Genomic DNA, 14,027 nt, shown 5'->3' with positions numbered 1-14,027 from the left:
CTGCTACAGGGGTATTGCACCTCAAACCAGAGGTGTGGTATTCCACTCCCGGGTAAGGATGGAGTGTGGAACAGAGCTCAGATAGCTGCATGCACTACACTCACCCCATTTCCGGGGGACAGAACAACGGTACTCCCACCAGGTAGATGTGCAGGTACGACAGCGTCTGTCCCTGGCTGGAGTGGGGAGGAACATCCTAGTGGTGTAGGAGCAGATAGGGGAGGGACTCTGGGCATAGGTAGGAGCCCATTGGGTGCTAGTCACCTGGGCTCGGGTGTCAGAGGGAGTATATAAGGTGGGCACCATCTTAAGACAGGGTTCAGTTCAGCCTGGAGGAGTTGTGAGAGGAGCTCAGCCAGAGAGGGCTGACCGGGAGCTGTGGCTCCGTCTGGGCCCAGCTCCAGAGCCAGGCCTGAAGCCGAGAGAGAGAGAGAGAAGGAAGAAGAGGAACACAGAGAAAGGCCCAGAGACGCAAGCATAGAGGGAACCCTGAGATCCCACGAGAGAACCAAAACGGGTGAAGGGTTGGCAGAGAAGGGTACCGGATCCCAAACTGGTGGAGGCCAATTATCCTTAGCCAGGAACCGGAGGTCGTGGTCAAGTTTTGGCACGACCCCTCACCACATCCACCAGGAAGGCACGCCACATAGGGTCAGGGAAACCGGAGAGAGGTTTTACCCCCATAAGGCCCGAGGAAGCCGGACAAAGGTGGGTCCCTGGTGGGGACGGCCAGTAGGAAGGAAGAGAGGGGAGCTCTGGACCACGCTCTGGAATTGCCTGGGAGTTGGCCGAGTCCCTGACCTGGTGGACGCAGCATGACTCGGGTGGTCCTACTGTGCACAAGGACCTGATAAAGAACTGTGAGTAAAGCTTTTGAAACTGCACTTCCCGCCTCCGTGTTCCGTCGTCACACCTGCACCATCGGCACTGGGACGCCCGCACCATCACTCCCATCATCATCTCTAGCATATCTGCCCTGAGGCCATACTCCTCCCGTGGGGAGTCATCTCATTCTCAGCTGCACAAACAACACCGGCCTCAGCGGTCTGCCGTGCAGCGGCGGTTTCGTAACCGCAATCCACGGGTGGCGTAGTCGAACATTCTAACATCTACTGCTAAATACTGCCACTCAGTTTGACTCCCTGGGCACGGACCGGGTCACCGCCACGAGACTACTACCCCCATCTGATCCGGCTCCGGGTAAGCCCCCGTGCGCGCGATGCCGCACGACACAGGCCCAGGGGCGCGTCAACTTTGGCGTAGTCGGCAGGATTACGTGCCCGCAACCACCGGGTACTGCGTGCCTGAAGAAAAGTTCACATTTACCTCAAAAAGGAGTCTCCCGCCAATTCCGGAGGGTTCCCGCCATCGGACGCCATCTCGGATCGTTTCCCGCCGTTTGCCCGCCATCTGCAGCCTTTTCCCGCCATCCACGGAGTTTCCCGCCATAAGGAGACGATTCCCGCCATCTGAGACGATTTCCCGCCCTGGCAGAGCGGACTCCATTATGGGCGTGCCAGAGGGTGGCAAGAAGCCACCTCCCATCGTGGGCCAGGTCCAAGAATGGCGCCAAAAGCGGAAACCGCCCCCGCCAGCAGAGACTGCAATGATAGAAATGTCCATCAGCGTGAGGGGGCTGCCCCTGGAACTGACTGTCACCAAGTTGCCCCGGGACCACCCTCAATGGGGGCGGATACCGAACAAAAGAGAGAAGATGGGTGCGGCCTGGAGGAGTCTGGACAGATTGCACCCGGAGATGGAGGAAGAGTCGATCAGCACCGACCCTGTGGTCCGGAACCTGTTGCAGGCTGCCACCCCAGAAGGCCTGGTGGAGATCCTGGCACAGCTCCCCAGAGATCGGGAGCGTGCACAGACCGCGCTGGAGGCCTTGGCCCGGAAGATGGCCCGGGTACAGCAAGAAGCGCTGGCCGAGTGGAGAAGAGAGATGGTCCAGCAGGCTGGAACCCGCCAGCAGAGGACGCCACCCGCAACGTGGAGCATGTCTGCCCCTGAGGATGGTGCAGGAGGGACGAAGGCCGGAGACGACGCCGCGGAGGGAGCCGCAGGGATGGAAGCAGGTAATGGGGACGTCATCACCCCGTGCCCAGTAGCCGCAAGCCTGCCCCAGTTCCCTGTCGCAGAGCCCGAAGTTCCACTCACCGCGCCCGTTGCTGCACCGCCGCTGCTCCCGACTAGGCCTCAAGCGGAAGGAGCCGCGGTCGCGCCCTCTGTTACGCCACGCCCCTTGACCCAAAGCGCGGCAAAAGAGGAAGTACCCCCGGCCTGGTTGCAGGGCCGAGTACCCCCGGGCGCCGCAGTCTCCACAGCGCCCTCTACCTCCACAGTGCCACCGGCCTGGTCGCAAGGCCTAGGGAATCCGGGCGCCGCAGCCCCTCCAGCGCCCTCATTCCCAAAGGTGCCATACCTGGATCCAAAGAGGATGCCCACGTCCTGGACGCAAGGACGAGTACCTCCGGGCGCCGCTGCCCCCACAGCGTCCTCAATTTCCACAGTGCTGCCCCTGGGTGAAGATCTGTTTGCGCAGCATACTTGCCCGGATGGACAGCCCTTCGTGTGGCCACCGGAGTACGTAAACCCCCGACTCCGGAAGGAATGGCCCCTGTGTGAGCCTCTGATCCCGGCTCCGGCACCCGCCAACATTGTCCCGCTCCCATTGGAAGAGGCCCAATTTGCATGGGACCCCACCGGTGAAAACCTCATGGGGTTCATCCAAGAGACCCGGGCGGCCGCAGCCCAGCGTGAGGAGTGTTGCCGTCAACAGCTGGAGGTCTTTGGGAGAGAACGGCGAGAGAGGCGGATCCGCGAGGAACAACTGCAGGTCCAAAGCGCGGAGCAGAAACGCCGGGCCCGACGAAACCCCCGTACGGCCCACGGTCCCCGCGCCACCGGGACTGTGATAAAGTTTCAACTAGAGAACGGCTGGGGCTTTATCCGGGATCACCGAACCCCCGGCGACGTCTTTGTTACCCGCAGGGATGTCGAGAGCCACCTACCGGAGGGACACCGTGGACGTGATCTCTACCCGGGTGACGTGGTCACCTTCACCCGGCACCAGTGTGCCAAGGGACCGTACGCCCTTCACGTACACCGGTTAACCGAGGAGGAGCTGCAGTACGAGGAAAGCCAAGAGTACCCGGACGGGTCTGAAGACTACCCTCAGGAGGGAGCACAGAGAGGACATAGCTACTGAAGGGAAGTAGCATGAACAAAGAACTGTATATAGTTACCCGTCGGGGTACCTAAGTTGCTGCTAATCGGAGTGTGGTCCCCGTTGGGACTAGTATGGAACTATTAAAGAACTGTTACCTGTGTGCCCCTAATCCCTTACCAGGCTGAGGACTGTGAGCAGCCATTCCCCTGTTACCACTGGCCGAGGACTGAGAGCGGCCATACCCTGTAAATAGTTGCGCTTCCTTAAGCGTCCCCTTCTGGTTTTATAAGAAACTGTTTTTCTCTAGTGACTGTTGCACCTTACCTGGTCACAAGTTGCACCGTGGCCAGAGGATCAAGAACGTTTTATATGGAAAAAGTTTTATATTGCAAGTTTACGCTGCTAAAATAATAATGTTTTCGTAATGTTTATACCTGTAACGTTCTAAGAGAAAAGTAACTCCCATAAAGGGATGAGTTTAGTTAATGTTTTATATGTTAGTGTATATTTTAAAATTTTGTATGTTTTATTATGTTTTGCTCTTTTCCAGCCCGAGGACGTGCTGTGGTTTACCGGGGGGGAATGTAGCACCCCGAGGACTCGGCTGCTACAGGGGTATTGCACCTCAAACCAGAGGTGTGGTATTCCACTCCCGGGTAAGGATGGAGTGTGGAACAGAGATCAGATAGCTGCATGCACTACACTCACCCCATTTCCGGGGGACAGAACAACGGTACTCCCACCAGGTAGATGTGCAGGTACGACAGCGTATGTCCCTGGCTGGAGTGGGGAGGAACATCCTAGTGGTGTAGGAGCAGATAGGGGAGGGACTCTGGGCATAGGTAGGAGCCCATTGGGTGCTAGTCACCTGGGCTCGGGTGTCAGAGGGCGTATATAAGGTGGGCACCATCTTAAGACAGGGTTCAGTTCAGCCTGGAGGAGTTGTGAGAGGAGCTCAGCCAGAGAGGGCTGACAGGGAGCTGTGGCTCCGTCTGGGCCCAGCTCCAGAGCCAGGCCTGAAGCCGAGAGAGAGAGAGAGAAGGAAGAAGAGGAACACAGAGAAAGGCCCAGAGACGCAAGCATAGAGGGAACCCTGAGATCCCACGAGAGAACCAAAACGGGTGAAGGGTTGGCAGAGAAGGGTACCGGATCCCAAACTGGTGGAGGCCAATTATCCTTAGCCAGGAACCGGAGGTCGTGGTCAAGTTTTGGCACGACCCCTCACCACATCCACCAGGAAGGCACGCCACATAGGGTCAGGGAAACCGGAGAGAGGTTTTACCCCCATAAGGCCCGAGGAAGCCGGACAAAGGTGGGTCCCTGGTGGGGACGGCCAGTAGGAAGGAAGAGAGGGGAGCTCTGGACCACGCTCTGGAATTGCCTGGGAGTTGGCCGAGTCCCTGACCTGGTGGACGCAGCATGACTCGGGTGGTCCTACTGTGCACAAGGACCTGATAAAGAACTGTGAGTAAAGCTTTTGAAACTGCACTTCCCGCCTCCGTGTTCCGTCGTCACACCTGCACCATCGGCACTGGGACGCCCGCACCATCACTCCCATCATCATCTCTAGCATATCTGCCCTGAGGCCATACTCCTCCCGTGGGGAGTCATCTCATTCTCAGCTGCACAAACAACACCGGCCTCAGCGGTCTGCCGTGCAGCGGCGGTTTCGTAACCGCAATCCACGGGTGGCGTAGTCGAACATTCTAACATCTACTGCTAAATACTGCCACTCAGTTTGACTCCCTGGGCACGGACCGGGTCACCGCCACGAGACTACTACCCCCATCTGATCCGGCTCCGGGTAAGCCCCCGTGCGCGCGATGCCGCACGACACAGGCCCAGGGGCGCGTCACTTGCGTAATTGGTGCGTTCTAATGTGCGGATGGTACCCGGGTGTGGAGGAGAGGAGAGTCTCCTCCACATCCAGGTACCATTAAAAAAGCTGTAAAACAAGAATAAAATAAAAATATATATATACTTACCATCTGTCGGCCCGCGCAGCGCTCCTGCTTGCTTCCCGGCACTTGCAGTGAGTTGTAGGACCTGCGGTGACGTCAGAGTCATGTGACGGGTCACGTGACGCTGACGTCGGCAGGTCTTTCAATTCAAAGTTGCCGGGAGAACGGAGTGTAAAGCAGGACAGCGCGGGCCATCGGAAGTAAGTATATACACTCTCTCGGGTCACACTATATAAATCCATGCTGTTTGCATGGATTTATATACTGTGACCTAGTTGTCAAGCACTTTCCAGGTGATGCTAAAATCGCCTGGAAAGCGCTTGTCAATCTGCATGCGGAAACGTATGTGAATCTGCATGTGGATCCGCATGTATTCTGCAGGAAAAACGCATGCACAATCTGCATGCATTTTTTCTGCCAGGGAGATGCAGAAATGATGCAGAAATTTTCTGCTTCATTTCTGCATCGTGTGCACATAGCCTTAGAGTAAAAAAAAAAAAGACACTAAATAAACTATGCAAAGTAGCAATGTCATTACCGCCATGTCTTCCAGGAGCTGTAAACCATCTTTTTCTTTAAGGCATGCCCTAGTGAGATTGCAAAAGGTATGGATGTTTGGTGCAATGCCTCTCTGTGCCATCATAGGCAACAGCTGCTGTAAAGAGACCATTCAGACGATCAGTTTTTACACTGTACGTGTGGCATGAAGTGTGGAAGAATCTGCACTAAGTTTCAGAATGTGTCAGTGTTCTCCATGACAGCCAACCAGATGCCACGTTTCATTTTACCAGGGCAATAAAAGAAGAGCTCTGATTGGTTGTTATGGGTATCACTGTCCGTTTCGACAAAAAGTATGTTTCTGCATGAGGCCCGACGCATTTTCAGAAAAAGAGAAATGCTAAAATCTGTATTAAACAGAATTCACACATAAAATATTGCTGCGTCCAACTGAATGTTGCATTTTGGCGGCAGCGCACAAAACGCTTTCATATAGGCTCAGTGCACAATTCCCTGCCGAAGAGCAAATTCACACAAGCACAATGCTTTGTGTTCAGGGGAAAAAAAGGCCATTTTTGATCCGTACAGCGTCCATTTGTCATCCATAACTAAAAAAAAACCTAATAGAAGGCCAGACACACTTTCCTATGTAATCTATGCAGTGCGTCCGGTAAAACATACCTGCCACACGGATTGTGTCTGATTGTTGTGCATCTGTCTGTCTTTTTCCGATATCACAGATGAAAAGAGCCGATACAAGTCTATGGGTCTGTGCAAAAACATTCAGCACCCGGATGGCAAAGAATAGGAGAAGCTCTGTAATTCAAGGATTTATTTATCCATCCGTCAAACATTGATGGGAAAAACGGACACACAGACCAAACACTGATGACACACGGAACAAACACTGCTGACACCAGGGCCATTTTTTCCATGTAAGTGGTTAAATATGGACATGTAAATGAGAAAATTTGTCATACTTTAGACTCTTTTGCTGGCTTGCCTTGCATCACTTTTTTTGCCCCCCAATTTTCAAGCAATTTAGTGCATGCTGTTGTATTTAAAGCCATGCCCCTTCTGTCAAAGCCATGCCCCTTCTGTCAAAGCCATGCCCTATCTTTCAAAACTATGCCCCTTCTTTCAAAGAAATGCCCCTTCCTCAAAGCCATGCCCCTTCTTTCAAAGCAATGCCCATTCTTTCAAAGCAATGCCCCTTCCTTCAGAGCCATGCCCCTTCTGTCAAAGCCATGCCCCATCTTTCAAAGCCATGCCCCTTCTTTCACAGCCATGCCCCTTCTTTCAAAGCCATGCCCCTTCTTCAAAGCCATGCCCCTTCTTTCAAAGCAATGTCCCTTCTGTCAAAGCCATGCCCCATCTTTCAAAGCCATGCCCCTTCTTTCACAGCCATGCCCCTTCTTTCAAAGCCATGCCCCTTCTTCAAAGCCATGCCCCTTCTTTCAAAGCCATGCCCCTTCTTTCAAAGCCATGCCCCTTCTTTCAAAGCAATGCCCCTTCCTTCAGAGCCATGCCCCTTAATTCAAAGCCATGCCCCTTCTTTCAAAGCCATGCTTAGAAACAATTAGGCAGATATCTAAAAGTGTAGTTTCTATATGAATCGGTTGGAACTGTGGCGTCCCTGAGGGTTCAGTCGCCACAGGGGTACTGCACCTCAGATCGAGGTGCGGTATCTCCTCTCCGAGGTAAGGATGGAGCACCACACGGGACCCAGCCTCAGCACTCAACACTACACCACTCCTGTCCTGTGGGGGGCTTATATGCACCAGGGTGCAAAACCAGCCGGGATAGAGGAGATGGGGGGACGACCAAAGATAGGGGAAACCATGTAGTGGGTGAGGGTGGAGGACACACTTTTAGGTTACACTTACTGATACATATTTAATACACGGCCATCTTAGGTTCAAAGTCTTTGATTGTGATCTTTATCGCTGATAGTGGCTTTCTGCTGGAATCTGCAGCTTGTTGAAGATACACGGTCCTCGTACTCTGGGCTTGAGGTGAGGAATGGGTTAGAGTTAACCGCTGTCTCTACCCGGTCAAGGTCCCTACCTAAGAAGGCCTGGAGGGGAGCGGAGGAGTAAAGCTCCACAGGCAAAAGGATCCCAGGGGATACGGACGGAGCAGCATACACCACCTGTATTTCTTACTCTGGCCTAGTCAGAGGGATTCCTGCTGCAAGAGGGGTACCGGCCCCCGATATCTGACTCTGTTACTTCACGTCTCAGTCGGAAAAGCCCAGAGGCCTTCTGGATCCCTAAGGGGGATATGGACGGAGCGGCGTACGCCACCCGTATCTCTTAAACTGCGCTGATGCGCTGATGCAGCGGGAACCGGCCTTTCACCAAGTTCATACCACACACACAGTCAGGAGGAGACTTAATGGGAGTACTCACCAAGGAGAGGAACATTCTGGTCCAGGGGTCTCGTTAAGTGCACCTAAACTACCCGGAGTGTGCTGAACCCCTTCCTGGTGGTCGCAGCGCGCCGTGAGGAACAAGGAAAAGCTTTGTGCTTACTACTGAAACAACGTGAGTAAAGCTTGGAAGACTTCACCCCTTGCCTCCGTTATCCTGTCCTGCGCGGCACCGCACACACACCACCAACCTCCAGACTTTCCTCTCTCTCTGCCCTGAGGCCCTGCTCCGCCTGTGGGGAGTAGTACCAGCTGAGCTGCCACGACACCCGCCTCTGAGGACTGCCGCAGCGCTGGTGGTAATCACCGGGAACCACAGGTGGCGTAGTCGACAAATAACCACTCATCTGCTAGCCCATATTTTTAATGTGTGCGCCCTGGGCACGGACCGGGTCAAGGCCGCGACTGCATCCCCCTCTTCCACCGGCCCATCGTCCAAGTACACCTTTCCCAGGGAGGGCTAACGCTACCTGAGTAGTAGTGGGTCACACAGAACCATTTGCTTTGGATCGTTATTAAGCCATAGTAAAAAAAAAGGTATTCACTTTTAAGAAAAAAATATATATAAAAAGTCAGGCAGATCTGTCACACGCTTTACAAATGATTTCATGCAGCAAATATAATCCCACAATGCGGTAACATCATTCACCTACTGTACCTCAGCCTCTTTACTGTCAGATAGCGTGGATCTTCTCACAAGCCGTGTTAATTATTTTATGATGGCTTTTTAACATTTAAATGATAAAATAAAAACCATTCCCTTACCAAAGCCGACTGCAGCTTCAGAGTTTTACTCCTCTTCAACACCAAAGTGTTAAAAAAGGTGAGATCTGGCTGTACTCCGTAGGCGTCCATAGTGGCCCGGACGGCAGATTCTGACCCCACTTCTGCTCTCATGACTGCCGCTAGGAGGGTGAAGGTCTTTATTGTAGGACAGACGTTGTCTTCTTTCATCTTCTGAAGAACGCCCCCTAAGTCGCCAATCACTGCCAATCGGTCAGATGGGGTATTGACATTCGCAAGTGACACAATTTTTCCCGTATTTACAGACAGGTCCAGGAGGTTTGGCACATTACTGGCATCAAAAGAGGGCACGCTGGGAAAATGGTCAGCCGTACTCACCACGGCTAGTGCCTGTGAGCCTGCCAAGTCCTCAGCTGTGCCATAGTTGCCACTTGGAATTGAGGAATGGCCCAGGAGCATGGGCTGCCCACCTCTTCAGGACTATCCTTTCCTTTCTTCACTTGCTGGCTTTTCCTGTCTTGCTTCTCTTTGCCTGCACTTAAAGTCAGGGCTGCCAGTTCCTCAGAGTGCGTGAGTAAATGTAGAGCGTCAGCGGAGTCTCCAATCCCACAGTCTCGGGGGGCACAAAGAAGCAGGTTATAGGTGATTACATCCGGCTTTACCCCCATGTGCCGCATCTGCCTCCAGACCTGAAGCACAAGATGGCGTATACAGTCATTATCCACATTCCATTCACGCAAATATGTACACCCCGTCACAGAGAAAGCAGTAACTGGACACGGACTAGCTGGCATGTAATGGCAGTACCCTATTATAATGATGCTCCCATATGTCAGAGGGTCACATTGGTAAAGCCGGTGCCCTCCAGGATGAAAAGCTTTGTGGAGGGCTTGGGCCATCTACTTATATCATTTCCAAACGTGTGTCTACATAATAAATAGGCAACTTCTACTAGTAAATTCTGTGCTATTTTCTGTATCTGTGAAGCCTTGCCCACTGGTTTTCCCATAGTCTCCGAACAGCGCGCCTACCCGTGTAATAAGACCCCGATGCCAGCGCGCCTACCCGTGTAATAAGACCCCGATGCCAGCGCGCCTACCCGTGTAATAAGACCCCGATGCCAGCGCGCCTACCAGTGTAATAAGACCCCGATGCCAGCACGCCTACCCGTGTAATAAGACCTGATGCCAGCGCGCCTACCCGTGTAATAAAGACCTGATGCCAGCGCGCCTACCCGTGTAATAAGACCTGATGCCAGCGCGCCTACCCGTGTAATAAGGCCCCGATGCCAGCGCACCTACCCATGTAATAAGACCCCGATGCCAGCGCGCCTACCCGTGTAATAAAGACCTGATGCCAGCGCGCCTACCCATGTAATAAGACCTGATGCCAGCGCGCCTACCCGTGTAATAAGGCCCCGATGCCAGCGCACCTACCCGTGTAATAAGACCTGATGCCAGCGCGCCTACCCGTGTAATAAGACCCCGATGCCAGCGCGCCTACCCGTGTAATAAGACCCCGATGCCAGCGCGCCTACCTGTGTAATAAGACCCCGATGCCAGCGCGCCTACCCGTGTAATAAGACCCCGATGCCAGCAAGCCTACCCGTGTAATAAGACCCCGATGCCAGCAAGCCTACCCGTGTAATAAGACCCGATGCCAGCTCGCCTACCCGTGTAATAAGACCCCGATGCCAGCGCGCCTACCCGTGTAATAAGACCCCGATGCCAGCAACCCTACCCGTGTAATAAGACCCCGATGCCAGCGCGCCTACCCGTGTAATAAGACCCGATGCCAGCGCGCCTACCCATCTAATAAGACCCCGATGTCAGCGCGCCTACCCGTGTAATAAGACCCCGATGCCAGTGCGCCTACCAGTGTAATAAGACCCCGATGCCAGTGCGCCTACCCGTGTAATAAGACCCGATGCCAGCGCGCCTACCCGTGTAATAAGACCCGATGCCAGCGCGCCTACCCATGTAATAAGACCCCGATGTCAGCGCGCCTACCCGTGTAATAAGACCCCGATGCCAGTGCGCCTACCAGTGTAATAAGACCCCGATGCCAGTGCGCCTACCCATGTAATAAGACCCTGATGCCAGCATGCCTACCCCTGTAATAAGACCCCAATGCCACAGCGCCTACCCATGCAATAAGACCCTGATGCCAGCACGGCTACTCCGACTGGCCATTACAGGTTGCAGATGGAAGTGCCGTTGGGGGGGGGGGGATATGCCAACCGAAGACAGCGAAAATCATGCAAAACGTCAAAAAATAACTTATCAGCATGCTGCCTACTGTAACAGTCCACCTAAAGTGGCCGACCGCGGTATTCCCTTTGTTACTAAAAATCTGGCACAAAATCCTTATCTACTAGCCAGTCTAATCACTGGCCAGTCTAATCACTGGCCAGTCTAATCACTGGCCAGTCTAATCACTGGCCAGTCTAATCACTAGCCAGTCTAATCACTAGCCAGTCTAATCACTAGCCAGTCTAATCACTAGCCAGTCTAATCACTAGCCAGTCTAATCACTAGCCAGTCTAATCACTAGCCAGTCTAATCACTAGCCAGTCTAATCACTGGCCAGTCTAATCACTGGCCAGTCTAATCACTGGCCAGTCTAATCACTGGCCAGTCTAATCACTAGACAGACTAATCACTGGCCAGTCTAATCACTAGCCAGTCTAATCACTAGCCAGTCTAATCACTAGCCTTGCGCCAAACTTCTAACAGAAATCTCCTATCAGAATCGCAAGAAAGGAATCAGCAGGCGATCTCTTAGACCAGTCTGAACTAGGACTAAGTAAAGGAGCTAATACAATATAAAGAGGTGAAACTGTTACCAAAGCCTTGTTATTCCGCTCACAGTAACGTCTGAGCCAGCGTCGCTGACACCTCTGCGGGCCGATTTATGCTTTTAGAAAAGTCACATGAGTATCACTACACATGAGACTTCTGCAGCCGGACAGGAGTCCTGCCCCGGCTTCTGCCCTCCGCCACGCGTCATCTACAAATATGACAGGCGGGTGGGAGACGCCACATCTCTACTTAGATAAATGTCCTGCTTTATCTCCTGGGCATTGGCACAAGGACGGGTATGTGCCTGCGGGCCGTCAGCATCTTCCCTGAGGAGAGCGGGCACCTTCCCGGCCGCCGCACACCGGAGATGCAGGTCCGGTGCAGGAATAACTGTGCTCCTTTGGCAGGATTGCCAGAACTTGATCCCTCTACTTGTCGGCACCACCTGGACTAACTACACAGCAATAAATCTCCCCTCCTGGCAGTGATGTGGAGCAGGTTGCTCTGTAGCTGCACGCTCCGGCCCCCAGAGCCTGAGTAGTACAGACATACACTACATGGCTGCACTGACCACCAGAGGGAATAACGGACATAATAAAGGTGGACAGGATAGGGGGAAAATAACCACATGGATGCAATTAAAGGGTTATTGCCAAAATAGAAAATCATCTCTTATCCAAAGGTTAGGGGATAACTTACTGCTCACTGAGGGTCTGACTGCTGGAACCCCTAGCAAACCCAAGAACAGGCAGCATGCTCAGCCTCCCCTCCATTCACTGTCTATAGGACTGCCCAAAATAGCCAAGAGCAGCGCTCCACTAGTTCTGGCAGTCCCACAGACGATGAGTACGACGCGCCCAGGGGATGGGGACGACTCGGTACCCGGGCCTTTGCCTGGTTTTGGGGATGTCGCGGTGGTCGGCTCCTGGGCCCGTACCCTGGGGTCACTCTTGAAAAAGGGGATTGAAACTTGGATAAAATAAATAAACAGTTTGTGACGCCACCTGTGGTACTTGGTAATGATTACCAGCGCTGCTTCAGACCTCCGGGGGGGTGATGGGATGGCAGCTGAGGTGTTTCTGCTTCCCACAGGTGGAGCGGGCCCCCGGGGCAGTGTGGAATTTGGTGGGAGGTGATGCTGGGACTTGTAGTGCAGGCGGGATGGTGCAGCAGGAGTAACTGACAGAGACAGGGGATTCGCTTCAATACCTTTACTGGTGCGGATGTCAGGTACGGTCCAGGGTACTCAGTAGGATGGGTGCACTTCAGGACTTCTCCCCAGTGAGCGGGTATAAGGCCTCCTGGTCCGTGTCTGCCTCTCTGGATGCTCCTGGCCAGCCTGCAACTGGGCCTAGCTTATGTGTCGTGCTGTTCCTTCACCTGTCGCTCGGTAGTAGGACCTTCTGCTGGCAACCACTATCCCTGGTAGTCGGGGCCATCGTGGTTCCTGGTCCTGTAATGGGTCTAGCTTCAGGTCTGCCAGGGACTTGTAGTCCTCCTGGAATGCCGGTTGTCCCTACTGGGTATAAAGGACCCTGTAGGCGCGGACCCGGTGTCCGGTTTGTATCTTCGGTGTGAGCCTTGTGATGCTCCTCTGCCCCCTCAACTCCTCTCATCTCTCCTCCTTACCGTCGGCCACACTCGTGGCCCTCAGAACCCAGCAGCAGACGCGCTGCGTCTTCGCTGCTCTCAGCGTCAGCACGCTCTCAGACTCTCTCTGTCTGACTACTAACTCTGACTGAACTGCCTGGCTCCACCCTCCATATATATATATCCCTAACGGGCTCCCTCTGGTGGTATGAGGAGGAAGGGTGGAGGTGTTTGTATGTAGTGAGGGCCTCTTGTGGAGAAGTCCATCCATGCACCCTGGGTCCTGTGGTACCTGTTGTAGCAGGGTGCCGCAAATGGAGTGGTGGTTGAGTATACTCACTGCTCCGTTCATTCTTAATGGGAGTGCTGAAGACCAGCCGAGTACAGAGCTTCAGTCGTCCCATAGAGAATGTATGGTGCAGCAATGATCGACCATCACATCAGTCACAAAGGACTCTTCAAATCCCCAGTTTTCAGGATTGGTGAGGCTCCCAGCAGTCAGACCCCATCCATCGGGAAGTTATCCTATGGATAGGAGATATCTTTTAAACTTTGAATAATCCATCAAAGGGGGTGTACAATCTAATTCTAAAGTCGGGGGATACTGACAGCCGCCCTCCACTAATCACACCATGTTGGCATATTGTAGTGATATCCCACCGCATTGTGATGGAAAGAAGAATATAACTGTATACAGAATAACATGGAGATGTTTGATAGAATCCAGCAGCCCGGAGGTTATGGGAGCGCCGCCAGCTTCTGTACCTCTGTACTAGATGGTATACAGCAGTGACCGTCCCTACACGGGACCCTGATCATCAGGAATATTG

This window comes from Phyllobates terribilis, unplaced genomic scaffold (assembly GCF_046119375.1).
Source record: "Phyllobates terribilis strain yellow unplaced genomic scaffold, ASM4611937v1 Scaffold_172__1_contigs__length_4051808, whole genome shotgun sequence".
Classification (NCBI taxonomy): Eukaryota; Metazoa; Chordata; class Amphibia; order Anura; family Dendrobatidae; genus Phyllobates; species Phyllobates terribilis.
The sequence above is the reverse complement of the archived record's forward strand: the minus strand, read 5'-3'. Positions refer to the sequence as shown.